Source organism: Rattus norvegicus, chromosome 3 (assembly GCF_021556685.1).
Source record: "Rattus norvegicus strain SHRSP/BbbUtx chromosome 3, alternate assembly SHRSP_T2T, whole genome shotgun sequence".
NCBI classification, from domain to species: domain Eukaryota; kingdom Metazoa; phylum Chordata; class Mammalia; order Rodentia; family Muridae; genus Rattus; species Rattus norvegicus.
Window position 1 is genome coordinate 127,861,482 of NC_141536.1, and position 19,772 is coordinate 127,881,253.

Sequence of the window (19,772 nt, forward strand, 5' to 3'; positions counted from 1 at the left end):
CCACACACTGCTATACACACACACACACACACACACACACACACACACACACACACACACACACACACGGCATGATCATGGGGCCAAGGAGATGCCCAAATTGGTATGAAAATTCAGTTGTCATCTTGACCAATTCTAGAATCACCTCTGAGGTGAGCCTCTACATATGGTGATTATCTTTTTTTTTTTTTATTAACTTGAGTATTTCTTGTATACATTTCAAGTGTTATTCCCTTTCCCGGTTTCCGGGCAAACATCCCCCTCCCCCATCCCCTTCCTTATGGGTGTTCCCCTCCCAACCCTCCCCCCATTGCCGCCCTCCCCCCATAGTCTAGTTCACTGGGGGTTCAGTCTTAGCAGGACCCAGGGCTTCCCCTTCCACTGGTGCTCTTACTAGGATATTCATTGCTACCTATGAGGTCAGAGTCCAGGGTCAGTCCATGTATAGTCTTTAGGTAGTGGCTTAGTCCCTGGAAGCTCTGGTTGCTTGGCATTGTTGTACATATGGGGTCTCGAGCCCCTTCAAGCTCTTCCAGTTCTTTCTCTGATTCCTTCAACGGGGGTCCTATTCTCAGTTCAGTGGTTTGCTGCTGGCATTCGCCTCTGTATTTGCTGTATTCTGGCTGTGTCTCTCAGGAGCGATCTACATCCGGCTCCTGTCGGTCTGCACTTCTTTGCTTCATCCATCTTGTCTAATTGGGTGGCTCTATATGTATGGGCCACATGTGGGGCAGGCTCTGAATGGGTGTTCCTTCAGTCTCTGTTTTAATCTTTGCCTCTCCCTTCCCTGCCAAGGGTATTCTTTTTCCTCATTTAAAGAAGGAGTGAAGCATTCATCTTTTGATCATCCGTCTTGAGTTTCGTTTGTTCTAGGGATCTAGGGTAATTCAAGCATTTGGGCTAATAGCCACTTATCAATGAGTGCATACCATGTATGTCTTTCTGTGATTGGGTTAGCTCACTCAGGATGATATTTTCCAGTTCCAATCATTTGCCTACGAATTTCATAAACTCGTTGTTTTTGATAGCTGAGTAATATTCCATTGTGTAGATGTACCATATTTTCTGTATCCATTCCTCTGTTGAAGGGCATCTGGGTTCTTTCCAGTTTCTGGCTATTATAAATAAGGCTGCGATGAACATAGTGGAGCACGTGTCTCTTTTATATGTTGAGGCATCTTTTGGGTATATGCCCAAGAGAGGTATAGCTGGATCCTCAGGCAGTCCAATGTCCAATTTTCTGAGGATTCTCCAGACTGATTTCCAGAATGGTTGTACCAGTCTGCAATCCCACCAACAATGGAGGAGTGTTCCTCTTCCTCCGCATCCTTGCCAGCATCTGCTGTCACCTGAGTTTTTGATCTTAGCCATTCTCACTGGTGTGAGGTGAAATCTCAGGGTTGTTTTGATTTGCATTTGAGATGGTGATTATCTTAATAGCCTAAATAGAAGTGACAAGACCTTTCCACTGTAGGCTGAACCATTCCCAGGCTGGGATCCTGGACTGTGTAAGTGGAGAAAGGGAATTGAGCAGTATGATGTAAATGCATTTACCTCTTCCTTCCTGTTTGTGGATGTGGTGTGACCAGCTGCCACATTGACTTCTTCACTGTAATGAACTCTGGGACTGTGAGTCCGAATAAATCTTGCCTCTCCTACACTGCTTTTACCAGAGTATTTAGTCACAGCAAGAGTGAACAACACAGAGAAGTGCTTGCTCCATAAGCATGAAGATGTGGAATCAAATCTCTAGAACCCCTGTAAAAAGTTGGGTGGTGTTCTCCATGGCTGTAGTCCCAGCAGTGGAGAGTTAGAAACAGGAAAGATCCGATGGGCTTGCTGGTCAGTCAGCCTGGCCAAATGGCTCACCGATCTCCAGGTTCAGTGGGAAATCATGCCTTGAAAAGTTAGATGAAGAATGACAGAAGATGACACTTGTTATAAAACCTCTGGGCTTTATGTGCATATATATAATGTGCTTGTATATCTACACACACACACACACACACACACACACACACACACACACACACACACATCTTATCTTAGTTCCACACAATTTTAAAGGAAAATTTTTTAATTCGGAAATATAATATGTTTATACTCTTTTGCTGGTTGTAATTCGAATATATTCAGTTCCAAAAGGTAAAAGTTCTCAATGTTAATAATAATGACAATCAATATTGTTATTAAGCGCTTATTAGAAAGCAATGATGGAAACTTACTATTACTATTGCTTATTCCTCACTGTATCACAGGGTTATTTGCATCCTATAGATAGGGAAATGAGGTACCAAGAGGACCAGTGTGGTGCATAAAGTTATACACTGACTGAATGACAAAACTAAGATACGTAGCCATGCTTGTCTACTCTGAAATTTTCATCATCCTCTAATGGCATGTGTCTGCCTGGGACCAGCCATGTTTTACTGTGTGTTATGATAATGGTGTATCAATTTTTGATTACGAGTATTCAGAGAGATACTCAGCCCTATTCTGCATCTTTAATGGCCTTGCGATATGCTAATTAGTATGGTTGGATGCTAACATACTGAAAATAAATTCGAAAATCATTTGCATTTCCAAACAGAGTTAAGTGAAAATGTCAAACAAATCATGTAGTGACACTGACATGAAGTCCCTGTCATGTTCTCCTCTATTTCCTGCTGGGCTTCTACTTAGTGAGAACCTGAAGATGCTAGATCCATCTTGATAGCAGTGTCAATGCTCTGGGAATTAGATACCTAACAGAAAACACATGCTGGGAATGAAAATGGCATCCCCGAGAGTTCTGGCACCAAAGCAAAGGTTCACTTCATAAGAGAAAAATAATTCCTCAGTTCCAGGTAACTAGGGCACTCAGCTAAATCCACATATGCAGATTGCCTGGCTTTTCTTGTATCTCTCTATGAATTTTAACAGTTCAATGGGCAAGATGGCCACAGACTCTCATTCCCCAGTCTTGTAGGAAACTAAATAAATTCATTCTGGCACTTGAGGTATCTCTCTTTCTCATACTCATGAGTAGTCAGACCCAGAGCCCAGCTCATGGTCAGTCCCAAAGTCTACTTAATCTGTCCTGTTCTGAGCGAGCTCCCAGGGGGTAAGTGAGGTCATCAAGAAGAACATTTACCACAAAATTGATTTCTAAGGACAGAAAATTCAGTAGGGCTGATGTCAGGATGCTGATTAAAACAATGACAAACCCTCTGCCACCATGGCGGCAGACAATGTGTGGCATACCTTAGGATATGGACAACCCTGAGAAAGTAAAGGAGACAGGAAAGCCACCAGATGGCTGCAACACTGGTATTTTTCATATCCGTTCTCACCCAGTTGTGACTCTGGTATAACTTAAATTGCATAGAAAAGTGTGTTTTATATATACCCTGGCTAAATCCGGATTCCTTCTACATCTTTCTCGCTCAGTTCCACAGTTAACCTTACATGGGTGAGAATGACCTGCTCTATCACGTGGCATCTTGACTATAAGAAAAGCTGGTGTTGACTGTTGGAATAATTCACACTATACCCATCCATAATCGATACTGTTTCTTCCTAATAGAAAGTGTAAATGAAAGAGGAGAGGGACAGTGGCAATGAGGAGAAGAGAAAGGAGGGAAGAAGAAAGGATGGGCGAGGGAGTGAGGGAGAGAAGAGGAGAGTGAGGAAAGTGTTAGTTCTAAAAAAGGTCCATCTTGCCTAAGTGTTCCAAAGTGAGCCAACAACTCTTGGGTTGTAGTTTGGGTTTTATGGTTTGTCTGTTTACTGAAGTTCAGTCTTTTCATCAGTCCCGAAAAATATGCCCACTACAACTTCTGATTACAAAGCCCTGTTAAATGTAACTGGTTTCTGGCAGACAATCTGAAAATCACCAGCGAAATATGTATCAATGGCCTTTTTGGAAAATATGCTAACATGCTGTAATGCCCTGGGTACGGTAAGAGTTTACACTGGGTATTGTAGAGTAATGAGCTTCAGCTTTATCTTAGATATTTTATATTGTGAGTGCAAAGACAGAGGGCAGCCAGGAAAATAATTCCTTAATGGTCCAGGAGACGTATCATTCCAGAATGTCTAACAGTTTTCACATGTAGCCCAGCTGAGCCTCTGTGAGATTTGAGTGTTCTGAATTTAAGGAGTTCATTTAAACCCATTTTTGTTTTCTATGACCTTTAAAGGGATACATTATTCCAATCATCATGGCCTAGAAAGGGGGAGGCTGATCAAATGAGACTTCTGTATTGCCTAGGCTGGCATTAAATTCATAATTCTCCTCTCTTAGTGTGTGCACTGCTGGGATTAGAGATGTATTGTCCCTGCTAGATTTCACATAATACATGGTAAAAACCTAAAAGCTGACCTTTAATAAGGTCACCGCCCTTGCAGAATGAAACCTGTAGCTTGTAACATGGCGTGAAGAATGTATGTTGTAGCCCTACCTGTAATGTTAGCTTCTGGGCTGACCCAGTTTGTCCAGTGTGCTCCACCAGCAGAAATGCTGATGCTTCCTCCCCTGTTCTTTCTTGCCATTGCTGTTGTCAGGCTGCCTCTTTTAAAGATGCACTTTCTTCCTTATATGTTGAAAATAGATTTCTTTTAAAATTTTAGTACAATATATTCTGATTATGGCTTCCCTTCCCCCAATTCCTTCTAGATTCTCCCTATTTCCCCATCCACCCAAATCCACTCCCTTTCTTTCTCTTATTTTTTTTAGGAAACAAACAGGCATGTAAAAGATAATGATAAAATAAAACTAAACAAACCAGAACAGGATAAAACAGAGGAGAAACAGCCAAGAAAAAGACACAGAGACATCCCATAAAAACACAAAACTGGAAGCCATAATATACATGCAAAGCATCAGAAGGGGGGAAAAAGCCCTGGCAAAGTATTATCAGTTGGGGGATAGCTCCTGAGTTAGAGATGTGGGCTTGTGTCCACTTCCCCTCTCAGCACTGGAAGACCGTCGGTCTCTGACCTATGCAGGTCTTGTGTGTTCCTTTCACCTCCCCAACTCATCTCACTTGTGGATTATTGCAAAGGGCAGAAGACAGACACTGGTCACTTCTCTATTCAGTCACAATGGAAGAAGAAACAGCGAGGCAGTAGCATTTGGGTAAATACTCTTGAGTTAATTAAACTCGCCGTTAACCCTGTGAGGTAGGCACGCGGAAGACATAATGGAAGCACGATTTGCTAATGTTTCAGTGCCCTTTCCACCATCTGGCCCTGCCTTGCTGCCCACACCTGCAGCAACTTACATCTTGATGGGTTTTACCTTATAGGATTCATTAAACTCTCACGCTGGTGTCTTCTTAGAAAAAGCTGTGAGATACAGCTGTAGCTGAGAGTTGAAAAGGAGGGACCCGCTACCCAGTTAGACGAAATTGTATGTGAGAGCATTATGCACACCGACTAATCATCCTTAGTAGTTTCAGACTGAAAGTAGGGAGAGGGGAGAGGGGACAGGGGGGGAGAGGAGAGAGGGGAGAGGGAAGAGGAGAGGAGAGGGGAGAGGGGAGAGAGGGAGAGGGGAGAGGGGAGAGGGGAGAGGGGAGAGAGGGAGAGGGGAGAGGGGAGAGGGGAGAGGGGAGAGGGGGAGAGGTTCAAAGGTTTATTATCTCACTACCAAGGATCTTGGGCATGAGGCTTTCCATGATCAGCAAAGGCAGCTGTCTGACGAATCAGCACCGATGATCAGATGATCTCCTCTCACTTTCTCTGCCTCTCTCAGTGTGCACTTTGTCTTCAGCCGCCATTCTCCAGACATTGGCGACCACGATTCCAAGTTCATCCCGTCACACAGTTTTCAGCACCAGAATGGTTTCTTGCTTGCTCCACACTGACTTCCTATTTTCGGCCCATCAATAAACCTGTTTCCATATTCCACAAAGCAGATTCTCAGCAGAAGTCCACATTGTGTCGTTTTTCTCCTAATGAGAACTCTGCTATGGCACTGTTGAGATTTCACTGAGATTTTCTTCCTCCTCCTTTCCGTCGTTGCTTCCTTGGACAGATTAGACAATAGCTTTGTAAATGTTGTGACACAATTGCTACAATAATGAAAACCTGCTGGAATTTTTATTTTTTACTTTCCCTTTAGACATAATCAGTCTCCTCATCCTCCCCAGGCAGAGCCTTATGTGTGTGAGTTTATATTCACATGTTAAACAGACAACTACCATGTTTAAAAAAATTCAATTTGGGGGGAAAAGGGCAAAAGCTTTGTTTTCTATCCTTTTTAAAGAATAAAAGAATTATCAAAAGCTTTCCATAAATGCCTGATTGTGGACATGAGCTATGACTGTATCTTCTGGCCCTCCTTAGTAGTCAATAAAAGTCAAATTTCAATGCACAGTCACTAATACTAATCAAGGTTTACTTAATTGGGTCTAAGGACTGTATTTCCCTTAGGCATATAGCCATTCAACACTTGAATGTAATTAGGAGTAGAGTAAAGAGAGAAGCTAGAACATGTATTTTTATTAACTCTGCTACCCACTGTACTAATATGGAAATGTGAATTTTTATTTTTAATATTTGGACAGCATGCAGTACAGGGTAATGCCTTCAGAAGAATTGTTTTTTCATGTAGATTTCATGCAAACCAGACATAAGTTAATTTTCAAAAAGTCAAAATGTATCTTCTTACTAACCTTATCTTGAGAATTTTTCCATAAATACTATATTTATGTTACTTCCACATTACTCTTTCCCCTTGCAACTCCTAACGCTCCCCAACTCCTTCTCAAATTCATGACCATTTTTTCTTAATTATTATTCTTTCTCTTTCTTTCTGTCCCTCTGTCACATACTCATATACATACTGTAGAGTTAATTTAGTATTTATCATATATATATGATATCAATTATATATCATATATGTGTGTGTGCATGTGTGTGTTATGTGTATGTATGTATGTATGTATGTATGTATGTATGTATATATATAAAACTGTCATCTTGGGGGCTTGGGGATTTAGCTCAGTGGTAGAGCGCTTGCCTAGCAAGCGCAAGGCCCTGGGTTCGGTCCTCAGCTCCGAAAAAAAAAAAAAGAAAAAAAAGAAAAAAAAAACCAACTGTCATCTTGGGATTTGATGACAACCTGTCAGAGCACTCGTCTCTGGAGAACACTTACCGTCCCTCCCTGAGCATATGTTTATTGGCAATCGTAGCTCCTCTTCTAGAAGTGGATCTTCTGAGATTTCCTCCACACACACCGGAATGTCAACTGGTGGTGTCATTGTCCAGGTCTTGTTTAGGCGACTATGTTGTTAATGTTTTATGGGCACAAAATCTTCTCAAATATAAGTAATACTATCTCACAGGTGGTGGTGGTGTTCACTGGCCCCCCTTTCATCCTTTTTTCTGTAACACTGCCTGAGCCTTGGATGTAATGTTTGTGTTGTAAATGTTTCAGAATGGGGTTGGATGCCTCTCGGTGGGTTGCTCTCAGAACTTTGACCAGTTGTGGATTTTCATGATGACCTCCATCTGCTGTAAAAGAAAGCTTCTTTGATTTAGGGTGGAAGCTATACCTGTGGATATAAGGATAGGTATTTAGGATGTGTTTAGCAATTACACTGTTTTAGGAAAGTGCTACTAGTAGGTTCTCTTCAGGGTCCATGAACTTAGCAGCCATGGGTAATTGGCCAGGTTTACAGGACCAGGCATTGAGCATCCTTCAGCTCAATTAGATTGCTGTTGATTGCTTCCAGGATTGAAAGGTCACTGATGCACCCAAGGACATATCTTTGCATGTTGGTCATTGTGGTTTGTAAGCTTTATAGGTAGTTAGGACTATTGATCATTTTTCTCCTTTGGTAGCTTGCATAGCATCTTTGACACTAGGAGATCTAATCCTCAAGAACAAGGCTTCCAGACCAGTTTCAGATTAGCTCTTCTAAGCCCTGTGTTCAAAGTTGTGCTGTCTTTAGTAGCAGGGTCTTATCTTCAAGTGCTGGAAGGCAACCAAGGCTGATGGTTAGAGTCTGCTCTATCATTTTGGGAGTCTCTCAGACTGCCTTGACCAACAACTTGAGGTAAATATCAGATGACTTGCACTGTTGTTTTTGTTAGGTAGTCTCTGGCTCTGGGCGGGAGGGTATTAACCTCACTTAATTTATTTGTATATACAGATACACTTATGTAAGTATTATCTAAGTAGATATAAAATAATGTTTCCTGTGGGTTGATGTCTATATGCAGGTGAGGGCAAGCCAAAGATAAGGCAAGGCCTGTGATTGGGCAGTGAAAAAGAAAGGTAGGCTGAGAATTTTAGAGACTGGACAGGGAGTATGGACAAGGAAGGAAGATGGAGGAAGAGAAAGATGATCCAGATTCTGCATGGCTTTAAATAGCCACAGGTAACTATGAATATCTTACAGGGGATGAATGATTGCAGGATAGTTTGTCTTATCTAGGTGGGTCTTTTATATCAATATCAATTGAGTTTATTGTGTGGACATTTGTGGGGTGAGAATTTACTGATATAAATCTGACTGATAAATTACAAGCTCAAGAGTTTTGATTTTGCCAGGTCACTGGAAATTGTGACTATACCCACAGAGGGCAGATGGCTGGGAATGTGTGCAGAGTCTGTAGCAAGAAAGCCACAAGGCTAGATTGGTAGTCTCTGCACGGGGCTGGTGTGGTGACATCGACCCACCATGGAAAGATAGCAAGTCTGGGGCTAGCCACGGAAGTGGTGGGACCACTGGGGCCAGAGAGTGGCCGGAGCTAGCGTGGGATGATGCGTTCCTTTTAAAAATATTTCTCGCTACAGTTTCCCTGTGTTCTTTATGGCTTCTTCCTCCCTCTGTATTACTCTTAGCCCTTCTGAAAATGCAGACCTGCCTTCTTCCTATTTTCCCTACCAGAGGACTTGTGGCCCTGTGTTCTCTTTCCTAAAAGTCCTTCTAACCCTCCACTCCATGGTCATTTTTTACTTTCTTAGTTTCTGTGGTTACTCTAGTTTTTATACTCCCATCTAAACATTAGGACTTGATTCACAAACAAGAAAGAACGTAAGCTTTGTCTTTCTGGGTCAGCTAACTAACTACTCAATACAGTATTTTCAAGTTCCAGCCATTTGCCTGTAAATTTTACAGTTTTACTTTTTTTCACAGGTGGATAATACTCCATTGAGCATAAGTCCCACATGTTCATCATGTAGTCATCAATTGAAAGATATTTAGGTTGTTTCCATCTATAAGCCATTGCGAATAGACTGGAAGTGACCATAGCTAGGCAAGTATTTGTGGAGTAGGAGATTGAGTCTTTTATACATATCCCCAGGAGTAGTACATCTTGCTCATATGGTAGGCCTCCATTTTGGAGTTTGAGAATTCTCTACACTAATTTCTTGAGTAGCTGTACCAGCTCAGTTTTACAATCAAATACGTTCTCCTTTCCCCATACCCTTCCCAGCATTTGTTGCCAGTTGTTTTCCTGATAGTAACTCTTCTGACTGGATAAAGATGAAGTATTAAAGTATTTTTAATTTGCATTTTCCTAGTGCTTAGAATCTTGGACATTTACAAGTTGTTTTTTAGCCATTTTTTATTTATTCTTTTGAGAAGTCTATATTTGGATCTAAAGCCTGACCTGGGATTTTTTTGCTTTGTTTTGCTTTTTAATTGTGTCACTTGGTTTTTTGACTCCTTGATTTTGAAGTTCTTTCTATATTTTGAACATTAATTCTCTGTTAGTCCAACATACAACAAAGACTGATGCTCCACTATGTTCATAGCAGCCTTATTTATAATAGCCAGAAGCTGGAAAGAACCCAGATGACCTTCAACAGGGGAATCATCTAGTCAATGGAGTACTACTCAGCTATCAAAAACAATTACTTCATGAAATTCATAGGCAAATGGATTGAACTAGAAAATAACATCCTGAGTGAGGTAACCCAATCACCGAAAAACACACATGGTATGTACTCACTGATAAGTGGATATGAGCCCAAATGCTTGAATAACCCAAGATACAATCCACAGACCACATGAAGCTCAAGAAGAAGGATGACCAAATTGTGGATGCTTCACTCCTTCTTTAAAAGGGGGGAACAGAAATATTCATAGGAGGGATATGGAGGCAAAGTTTAGAGCAGAGACTGAAGGAACGGCCATTCAGAGCCTGCCCCACGTGTAGCCCATATCTATATAGTCACTAAAACTAGATAAGATTGATGAAGCTAAGAAGTACATGCTGACAGGAACGAGATATAGATGTCTATTGAGAGACACAGCCAGAGCATGTCAAATACAGAAGTGAATGCTAGCAGCAACCCATTGAACTGAGACTAGGACACCCCCGCATACCCCCCATGGAGGAATTAGAGAAAGGATTGAAAGAGCTGAAGGGGCTTGTAACCCCATAAGAATAATAATGCCAACCAAACAGAGCTCCCAGGGACTAAACCACCATCCCAAGAGTACACATGGACGGATCCGTGGCTCCAGCTGCATATGTAGCAGAGGATGGCCTTGTTGGGCACCGATGGAAGAAGAAACCCTTGGTCCTGCCAAACTTGGACCCCTCCAGTGTAGGGGAAGGAGGTAGATGGGGAGGGGCTTATGTCCAGGGATACTGGAAAGGGGAATAACATTTGAAATTTAAATGAAAAAAATCCAATTAAAGAAAAAAATTCTCTGTTAGATGAATATCTGGCAATGATCGTCTCCCAATTTGTGGCCTTCCTTTCCTCTTGATTGTTTTCTTGTTCTACAGAATGAGGTCCCATTACTTATACGCCTTAATTCTTGGGCAAATGAAGTCCTTTCCTACACCTAGGTTTTTTTCTAGCAATTTTAGTGTTCAGATTTACATTGAGATGCTCCAGCCAATTGGAGTTGACTTTTGTTCATCAGTGGTAGGTGGTGTCTGTCTTTGAAGATACAATGAGTTTCTTGTAGGCAGCGAAAAGATGGATTTTCTTTCTAAATCTATTTAAGGAACCTGTATATTTGTGGATTTGTAGTCCTTAATATTTTAAGTTATTGCTGAAAGTTGTGTGTTGATTGCTACCTCCCCTTGCTGTCTGTTTTCCTTATCTAATTTTGTGTTATCATTGCAGCCTTATTTTATTCTATAGCTTTTTAGCTATATGTATTCCACACTTTGGTCTAAAGTATTGCTTCCAGTATTCTCTATCAGGCTAATTTAGTGGGTATGAATTCTTTTAGCCTGTCTATGTCATGAAGTTTTTTTCTTTCCCCTTCAGCTATGGCATATAGTTTTGCTGAGTACAGCAGTCTGAGTTGGTGTCTGTGATATTTTAGAACTTGAAGTACATTGCTGCAGAATTTTCTGTTTCTTATAGTTTTATTTTAAAAAAGCTGTTTAGTCAGTTCAGTATAATTGTGTCTGTATGGGTATGTCTTGCCTTAGTTTGGGGAAGTTTTCTTCTGTAATCATGTTGTAGATCTGGTCTCTGCCATTCAACTGGGATTCTTTTCTTTCTTCTATGCCTATAACTCAACCATTTGGAATTTACATAGTGCCCACGGTTCTTGCCTATTCCTGTCATATGTTTTTAACTTTTCCATAGTCCTTACTTGTGTGGTCCAATTCTCTTAATCTATATTCTACTTGATTTGTTCTACTTGTAGAATTTGCTCTAACATGATTTCTAATTGTGTTTTTGAATTTTTATTTATTTCTATGCAAGTTCCCATCAATACTTTTATCTCTTAGTTCAGTTTTCAAATCCTGAATTGTCTTCAATGTTTGATTAAACTATGTGTTTTCTTGGCCATCATTCAGGCATCTTTTGCTATTCTCTTTAAATGACTGAACAGTTTAATCCTGTCTTCTTTAAATTTGAATTCTATGATGACATTTATGATATTTACTTTAAATTTTTATTTACTAAATTTCATCTAGCTAATTTCCATTGAAGAATATTTCTATGGGACTGGTGATTTTTTTAGGGTGTTGTATTATCTTGGCTTTTCACATTGTTTGTGTTTGGTTGAGATCTAGGAATGTCTACCTTTTTTACTGTCTCAGAGTCTGATGGGAGATTCTTGACTGCTTCTATTAAGTAGAATGTTTTTTCAATTAGCAATAATCGCGCCTCGGATAAACCTCATTGGCTACGATACTGCCACTGCGCAAAGCTAAGTAGAATGTTTTTTAATTGTTGTTGCTTAAGCTTGTTTGACTTCAGATTGGGTATGAGGAGTTGATAGGTCAATCCTTAAGATATTCAGTTCTGATTTGGGGATGGGAGTGGTTACAAAAGGGAAAATGGCTGGATCTGCTTGAGCTGATGTGCAAACTGTGTTACCCAACCTGTGCCTTGGAGTTTAAGCATAGCATGGATGGGCTGGGGTCTTGGGCACTCACCAGGCTAGGCTGGCTTGTGTACTTTGTTTTTAGCCTAGGATTCAGTATTAGGAATGATGTGGAGGACTCACATGGCTGGTTGGATTGGCACACAAATGTGTAGCCTTGGCAAGACCTGGAAGCTGGATATAGTTCAGGCAAGCTAGGGTGTATATATTACCAGACCCATGTATTAAATGTATGGCATTGGCTAGGGCTGGGGGTTGGTTATGGCACAGATGGACCATTATTATGTATAATAATGTTTCTTCTTCCCTTTTTTCAGTTAGAGTACATTGCCTCATAAACAGATCCTAGGGCATGATTTTAGTTTAAGTGGTTCTTTGAGAAGGTAGAGGAGGAAGGAGAGTAACATGATATCTAGTCTAGACAGAAGGCAGCTTGTGGTAGATAACAGAAGGTTACTACAGCCATGTGGATGCTCTGAGAAATGGTAGCAGATTACCTCGCAGTTATCCCTCCTGAGCAACAAGGTAGCTGGGGTTTTGAATCCCAGCTTTATTAGTCTTCTATTGAAGGATTTCGGAAGGATGTTGTGACTGTTTGCAGCTACAGAGGATGTAGAGAAAGAGACACGGAAAATTAGAAGCACCAATGAACTGAAAAGGCTGAAATGATAGGAAAACTATTCTGCATTTATAAAATACTATAAAGAACAGAAATATCTCAGATCATGATAAAAGTTTGCCCTCTGGAGTAGGTAGAGTACTTCCGTGTGTGTGTGTGTGTGTGTGTGTGTGTGTGTGTGTGTGTGTGTGTGTGTGTGTGTGTTTTGTTTAACTTTGTATTAAATGAGCTGACATTTGTGTATGTATCATATCAAGTTATTTCCTCCACATGGCTTATATATTCAGATATTCTAACAAAAGAAGATTGATTTACTACCTCTAAAAATAGATCTTTTTATATGCAGGATTTGTTTTGGTTCTTACTTAGGGCAGTTTAAGGACTGAAGCCTTTCACCTGAGACAGCACTGTCAGTGGGGTATATTTTGACATTATGGAGTTGGCTTAACTGCAGTATCAGTCTACCTTCCAAGACAATTAGCACTAAAATATATTTTGTCTTCACTCTACATGAGTGTTTAATTTGTTCACATATACCTTGTATAACAGAACAACAAGTCAACTGTTAGATCTAAGAGTCGTTGTTAAAATCAGCAGGCTGCCTACCATTTAACTTCTATACAGATTATATAACATTCCAGGACTAACTTGGTTAGCCCAGTAGCAAATGTGGTTACTATGAATAGAACAACCATCATGTCCACTTGCTGAGCACACATAGTTTTGCCATTAACATACTAATATTTGGTCACTAATTTTTCTGTTATTTTTCTCACGAGTACAAACAAACAGCCTGGGCTCTAGGAAAAAGTCCTAGAAACAACTTTGTTTTGTATTTGTGGTAATGGGAAAGAGAAAGTAAAAGCAGAAGAGAGAAAAAGGATGTATTAGCAATTTATGTGTAGGGAGTAGAATGGTGCCCCCACCCCCACAAGAACAAAAATGTTATTTGTGTGCCCTAATTGCTAAAACCAGTTATGGTGACCATGTTTGGAGAAAGGGTCTTTGTGAGTATAATTGAATATAGCAAGATAAGATTATTCTATATTTATCACGGGCCTTAAAATCAGAGGCAGGCTCATAATTAAGGGATATAAGAGAAATCAAGAGGATATTTGAAACATAGGGAGAGAAAGGAGAAGATATCTGTTAGATAGAAACAGATCAGAACCAGTGCTTCCCTAAGCCAAGGAATGCCCAGCTGCCTGGAAACTAGGGGAGTTAGAAAGGAATCTTTTCTGCTGCTCTCTAAGGGGCAGAGAGCTCTGCTGATTCTCTGCCTTTAGACCTCTACCTCCTAGAATGGTCCAGACTACATTTATATAGTTTAACTTACTTACCTGTCAGTATTTTGTTACAGGGAGCACTAAGGACCAACTTAGCAGGTATTTTTATTATGGGAGCAATGGAGGTAATGGCTTTATTGCTTACCATTGTTTAACTTAGTAAATGCCCCATCTGTGATTAGCACAGCCAAATGGTAAGCAGAATGGCTCCTCTGTTGAGGAACATGCCCGACAATGGCAACTATGGCTTCAAGACCTTGGGCACAGAGCTACACAGAAGCCCGCTGCTATAAGGAAGTGAGCATTGGGGCAGCTGTCTCAAGCCTTGCCAAAGTCATTTCTCCACTCCACGTTTCTTCCTCCAAATCTGCCTTCATTAAAGCCACATTTCAGGATCATAGATAGATTCATAGATCAAACCCAGCAATGAACAGTGTGGATATTTAGGGTGGCGTGTGTGTGTGTGTGTGTGTGTGTGTGTGTGTGTGTGTGTGTGTATTTGTTGTACAATCATTAATCTATTTAAACAGTAAACCATCATTTAGGATATCTTAGAGGAATAATTATTGTTGTATTCTAAAACACACTAGTAGTTTAATGACATTAAGATACAGCTTTCTGTCAAGAATAGCTCTGACACTTAGTGTGCATAACAATCCTGTTATAACTAATTTCCTTCTGTGTGAAATTTAAAGATAAGAGCTGTGCAATATTAAGAACGATTTTTATTGCTATTATGCGGGTGTCTGTATCGTGAAATTGAGATCATTTATTTCCATTTGATAGTTGAGCAAATTGATTTTTCATCAGTCCTGTCTCTTGTTAATTTTTTCCCTAATGCCCTTTCTCTGTGTTAAGAGACTGAATGGTAAGTGTTGCTCAAACATATATCACTAACTGTGAAGTTTACTGCATTCATGTCTAAATATATAGCATAACTTACGGACAGGAGCTTGAAGTTTCAGATCTTATGGGCTTGTAGTTAAAAATGTGTAGTAGTGATTCCTGATGTGTGCTGAGGTGGTGGTGCCTTGCTGATTTTTCAACCTCCTGTGAAGGGCCAGTATATTTATATTTAATAATATTCAACTAAATCTGTATGTGGTAACAGTTTGGTATCGACCTCCTGTACAAGACTCAGCAGATTAGCCCAACTTGGAATAGAGTCATTCTTGTTGGGTACCACATAACGAATAGATTCACGCTTGTTAGGTACCACATAACCAATAGAGTCACTCTTGTTAGGTACCATATAACCAATAGAGTCACTCTTGTTAGGACCACATAACCAAACTGAACTTTAACATAAGCCTGTTTTGCAACTGTTCACAGGGGACCTTCTATCTGAACAGACACAATAAGGAAGTCCTCAAACCTTCTGAGCTAAGAAACCATGAAATGATCTATCTAATTTTCATTCCCTATTTCTACTTCAGTACGTTTCTGCCTCCTAAGTTGAGAATCAACACAATTATGAAACAACACAATTCTGCCCTTAGAACTCAATTTATTTAAATTGTTTTTTGATAGGTTTAACAATCACATAGCCACATCACTTGTGATTTTATACTTTTAGATCACTTCGTGCTTATTAATATTGACACAAAATGCATGACTGCTCACTTAGAAGAGTGGGTAATAACAAAGATTCATCACGAAGTGCTGACCATGCTACGGTTGAAGATCTCCCCTGTATCTTCCTCAGCAGCACATGGCTTAAGCTTCTCATATTCCGCTGGCCACCTCCTTAATGAAAACAGTCACTTTCTTTGCAGATATCCTCACTGGGAACACTGGTCAGCTTATATTTTGTTTTAGTTATAATTGAAACTTTCAGTTGATCCTTCCTGTGTGTGGACAGTTATTCTTTTGGATATAGCTTAACTTGTGTGCACTGAAAGTTGAGCTGATGGCTGTCATCTTTCACTTCTCAAGTTGCCCAGTAAACCAGTTTGGTGCTCTCTTATAAACCTTGTAAACTTGTAAACCTTGAAAGGTATAATCTCTTCCTCTTTTTACAGAAAAAAATAACCTAAATTATCAATTTGTTCTAGTGGATTTTGATGATGTTTTGGAGGTCCAGCTTTCAAATCCTCTCAAATTCTGTAGTGTCTGCATTGTAATGTTAGAATACCGCTTTGGTCTGAAGAGTGATGCCAGCCTCTTGAAATGACTCACCAACAAGGGGATCTAGCTGCAGAGGCCAGGTGAAGGACTGGAACAGCCCTCCTGAAGTTGTGTATTAGAATTTTTATTTGGGTTAAGTTTCATTTCAGATGCAGAAAGCTTTATGAATGGTAGGTTTTCAGATAAACAAATACATAATAGGTACTCATTTTCATTTATTTTTTGATATAATATATTTTAATCCATTTTCCTTTTCTAACAATTAATTTAAAAGTGGACTTATGTGTTCTTTTCTTAGTACTGGATATTTTTGCTATTTTGTTTCACTGGGAACTCAATGAGTATATTGAACTATACTTTGAATATATATTGAAGTATATTCTTGTTGAACAAGAATTTTTTAAGAGTTTAAGGCCAGCCCTTAAACTTGACAATCATGTACAAAGAAATGATATTTTTATCCCATGAACTCTCATAGGTATATCAGACACACTTAAGTTGGGGTCCATGCCCAGCAGCCGATGGCCAACTCAATGGTATTTTTGCAGACTTTTTATATTACATTTTTTCTTACTGGTCTTTTCATTGTATACTATAGTTTCCAATTTTGTATTTTTATGGGTTTGGTTTTTGGTTTCGTGTGTGTGTGTGTGTGTGTGTGTGTGTGTGTGTGTGCGCGTGTGTGCGTGTGTGTGTGTTTCTTGTATTTTCTTTCATTTTAAAAGAATTCGGGATTGTCCGGGGTTTTTTTGTTGTTTGTTTGTTTTGTTTTGTTTGTTTTTTTGTTTGCCTATTTCTAAAGAGAAAGAACAAAATGATGTGAAGTTGGGTGGTTGGGCAATAGAGATTGTCTGGGAGAAATTGGGGGGACAGAAATCCATGATCAGAATATAGCTTACAGAAGTTTTTCTCAATTAAAACACACAGACACATAGACACAGACATAGATGCATACATGTGCGAACGAACGTGTACACACACACACACACACACACACACACACACACACAAATTACTAAGTAGATGTGTGGCTAGGAATGGTAGTATATGAGGTCAGACTGGCCTCACAATGAGTACTATGCCAGTCACGGCTTTATAGCAAGCATGATCCTATTTCAAAAAACATTCAAAGATCACCCAAGTAAGGTAGCACAGCCATGATTGCCTCTGTGTAATCCAGCAAAGGAGAAAGACTGAGAATGAGAAAAGCAGGTTCATTCTAAAGAGTTGAGCAAGAACTTTGAAAACCCATGAAGGAATTCAACAAGGACAGTGAAAGGAATAAGGATGTGGGGTAGAGAAGGAAGTCACAGGAGTGGAGCAGAGACTGAAGGAAAGCCTACCCAGAGACTGCCCCACCTGGGGATCTATCCCATCTGTAGACAGCAAACCCACACACTATTGCGGATGCCAAGAAGTGCATGCTGACAGAAGCCTGGTATAGTTGTCTCCTGAGAGGCTCTGCAAGCCTCTCACAGTCAACTGAGAGCAGGGACTCCAATGGAGGACTTAGAGCAAGGATTGGAAGAGCTGAAGGGGTTTGCAACACCATAGGAAGAAAAACAATATCAACCAACCAGACCCCGAAAGGCCCCAGGGACTAAACCACCAACCAAAGAGTACACATGGGTGGGGGAGCTCCAGCTGGATATGTAGCAGAGGATGGCCTTATCTGAAAGCATTAGGAGGGGAATCCTTGGCCCTGTGGAAGCTTCAGGACCTAGTGTAGGGGCATGCTAGGGCTCTGAGGCGGGTGGGGTGGGAGGGTTGGAAGCACCCTCACAGAGGCAGGGGAAGGGGGAAGAGGATACAGAGTTTGTGGAGGGGAAACTGGATAGGAGATAACATCTGCAATATAAATAAATAAAACAACTGAGAGAAAGAGTGAAGGAGAGGAGGAGAGGGAGGGGAGGGGAAAGGAGAGAGAGAGAGAGGGAGAGAGAGAGAGAGAGAGAGAGAGAGAGAGAGAGAGAGAGAGAGAGAGAGACCCACCTCAGTGGTCTGGAACAGATCACATCCACAGACAGTAAACATGGCACTGGATAACTCTGAGCCTGAGGCCAGCGAGTAGATCAAGTGTAGGCACCAGGTCTGTGCTCATTGCTGTAGTCTGAGAACTCTTGAATCCTGGGGTTGCATATGATACTCTCAGCTCCATCAAGTGATCCACACTCAGGAGGCCATGAAAGTATGAAGGGGAGTCTGATTTCTCCCCATAGCCATCTCAGCATTGTGGTTGCTTCTTGTATCCCAACCCTGCTGGCAGGTATCCCCAGTTGAAGCAGCCAGCCCAGTGGGTGTAGTCTGCGGAGTCTCAGGAAATTGAGCGAGCCTGCCAAGGCCACAGAAAGCAAAGTGTGTCCAGCAGAGCCTCCTGCTAGCAAAGAAGGGAAGCTACTAATGTTGAAGATTGTCCTACCAGACACCACACACTTGTACAGTACAGACCCTGCAAAGGCTTAAACTATAGGAAAGAGTCAACAAGGACAATGCACAGTCCCCGAATTCCATGCATGTACCAGGCAGAGTGCAACGTTTGAGGTCCCAGGGAAAGTCATGATGTCCTGATTCCTTTTCAGTACATGTTTAGTAGGATTTTTACTATATTTTACGTATTTTCACTTTTCAAATATATGTGTTATCACCCTCGCATATCCGTCTAATCTTGTGCACACCTCCCTCCTCATTTTGGCAACATTTCATTCTTTTGTCTAGTTGGGTTTCCTCCGTGCCCTTTCTCTTTGTGAGGTTCTTTACACGAACTAGTGTTTTGACTCTACCCTGTTGGGATATTTTTCTTTAATTACTTAAACATAATTTTTAAACCTCTTTGTTACATTTATCTAATTCTGGTCTTGTTCTTTATTAAGAAATTCACTCCTGCTTCTACTCTGTTGCTTTTATCCTCTTCTCCCCAGTAATTCATGTACTTTCCTTTCCTTCTGTTCATTTAACTTTGTTCCTCTTCTATTTTCCCCTTCCCTGACTCCCTACTTTATCTCTTTCATGTACTGTTTCCAATCATTTTAAACTTAAAACCTGAACATTTTTAACTTTTAGAGTTGTGCTGTATTAGTTTTGTTATTTTCAGTTTCTATAGTCTTGCAGAGTTTAAGGTTGTTCATGCTACAATGTTTTGTTTTCTCCTTGCTAAGTGGTACTGTGTGTTGAACTGCAAAGCAGGCTACTAAATAAGAAGTTTTTCCAGGCCTAAATCCAGAAGGTGCATCCAAAGCCACAAATATGCAAACCAACACAGAAAAGCAAGAGCATGATAAAGAAAGGTAACATCACCCCTGCAAAAGTTCATAACTCAAGTATTGATTTAAGAAAATTCTGAAATAGGTAAATTCCAAATGAAGATTTCATTCCTAGTACAAGTTATCAGTGACCCGAGAGACTTACAAATAAGGCCCTGAGCTCAATCTGGTCAGA

At 40.5% G+C, this 19,772-nt stretch overlaps 1 protein-coding gene, 1 long non-coding RNA gene and 1 pseudogene across 13 annotated transcripts in view; 1 reads left to right on the plus strand and 2 right to left on the minus strand.

Annotated features, from left to right (window-relative positions):
* Positions 1–19,772, plus strand: part of Macrod2 (mono-ADP ribosylhydrolase 2) — a 2,026,216-nt gene that overhangs the window by 453,948 nt on the left and 1,552,496 nt on the right.
* Positions 170–18,589, minus strand: LOC147995717 (uncharacterized). Of its 3 annotated transcripts, XR_015684636.1 has the most exons (5): positions 18,330–18,589; positions 7,142–7,541; positions 5,633–6,010; positions 4,443–4,574; positions 170–1,898 (listed from the first exon to the last, which is right to left on the minus strand). It is a non-coding gene; the product is annotated as an uncharacterized LOC147995717 (long non-coding RNA). The 3 variants fall into 3 exon arrangements; XR_015684634.1 differs by lacking the exon at positions 4,443–4,574 and having other exon boundaries at positions 195–1,898; XR_015684635.1 differs by lacking the exon at positions 4,443–4,574 and having other exon boundaries at positions 195–1,898; positions 7,142–7,963.
* On the minus strand, positions 12,051–12,130 carry LOC148006548 (U4 spliceosomal RNA; annotated as a pseudogene).